Source organism: Xenopus laevis, chromosome 9_10L, assembly GCF_017654675.1.
Source record: "Xenopus laevis strain J_2021 chromosome 9_10L, Xenopus_laevis_v10.1, whole genome shotgun sequence".
Taxonomy (NCBI): Eukaryota; Metazoa; Chordata; class Amphibia; order Anura; family Pipidae; genus Xenopus; species Xenopus laevis.
Genome location: NC_054387.1, coordinates 9,094,765 through 9,096,236, shown reverse-complemented (window position 1 = coordinate 9,096,236; position 1,472 = coordinate 9,094,765). Strand labels below are relative to the sequence as shown.

Below are 1,472 nucleotides of genomic sequence, written 5' to 3'. Positions count from 1 at the left end.
AAAAATATAAATTCCAAGCAAGACTAGAAACATTGAAATTGCAAAAACTGTAGAAAAAGTAAAAGGACTTTAGATTATACGTGCCTGACTGGTTGCTTTAGGTACTGCACTAGTAAAAACTTGTGGAATGCTTATTCAATGTGTAATGTACCATCTCATCTCACCTCTGCGTAAAATATCTAAAACAAATCAGAAAAAATTTGGTATAGAAATTTTTGAAATTTAATTTCAAATTTGTTACCCCTTTATAATCATGGCAAAGTTGTTGTTTTTTTTTATATAAGATGAAAATAACATTTGAAATGAGAGAGGAACCCTTTAAAAAGTAGAGGATCAAAGGAAGTCCATTGGTGGATAGAGATTCCCAAGCTGTTCCCATCGGGGGTCCAAAGCAGTCAATATATTATAAGTCCTGATGGTCAGTTGGGTTGACAAACCGTACCATCTAGAATAAGGAGATTGTCATCTGACAAATGAGAACTCCAATGCCTCAGGTGATTGGACAATTCTGTACCACTCCCATAACTGCCTAGGAGAGAAAATTCTCTGAACCACCCCTGGGCCAAAGCCCTTACAGCAGTAGTTCACAAACATTGGGGCTGCCACCCCTAGTTGGTGATATCATGTTTAATATTATGGGTATCCATGGAACTATTCACGGCTATCTTATGTTTTCATGGAGTTAAAGGGGCCCAGCCAAATATTGGGCCATATTGGACCTGAACCCAAAAATGTTGAAGGCCTCTAACTAACAGCAATACTCTGGTGGAAAGGTGCTGTATATAAACCATTTGATTTAGATTTAGAAGAAAGGTTTTCAGCAAAGATATGCAGGACAGGTTTATATCTAGTGCAAGGGGGTATAGCTCAGTTGTAGAGCATTTGACTGCAGATCAAGAGGTCCCTGGTTCAAATCCAGGTGCCCCCTTCCCAAGAAAATTCCATCACAAAAGACGCTAGTACTGGTTCAATAAAAAAGTCTTCTTTAACCTTTCTCTTGGAAATCCCCCTTACCAGGACTATTGCATAGTGGAGAGAAGATATTTCGCCTGGCCTTTAATTATATTTTCCAGGATAACCCTGATAAAGTACAAAACCAGACTTCCCTTGTACGTCAAGAGAAGCAAATGAACTTTCTTGCCAAGAGAATCACTAAAACGTGACATATGTTGAGCCACAAACAAGTTTACAGGCAAAGAACTTAACATTAGGAGTTGTATTATCAACTTTCTTTGATATGTTTTGGAATCCAATCAAAGCATGGGAGATATTTTGAATAGATCTAATGAGCTTTAGAGCACTTTGGCGTGTAGAATCCACGTGGAAGAACATGGACGAAGACTTCAATAAAAAGCTGCAGTAAATACAGAGAAGCTATTTAGTGTTATCATCGGCTAATGTGCTCTAAGCACACATTTAATATTTCTGTTTTCTTCCATACATTCGTAGTTATTTTGGTCCCCCAGGAGAGA

The 1,472-nt window shown here is 38.0% G+C and overlaps 1 non-coding gene across 1 annotated transcript; it reads left to right on the top strand.

The window, feature by feature from the left end:
• The first annotated feature begins 856 nt into the window (after nt 1-856).
• On the top strand, nt 857-928 carry trnac-gca. Its single transcript has one exon. It is a non-coding gene; the product is annotated as a tRNA-Cys (tRNA).
• The last annotated feature ends 544 nt before the right edge of the window (nt 929-1,472 follow it).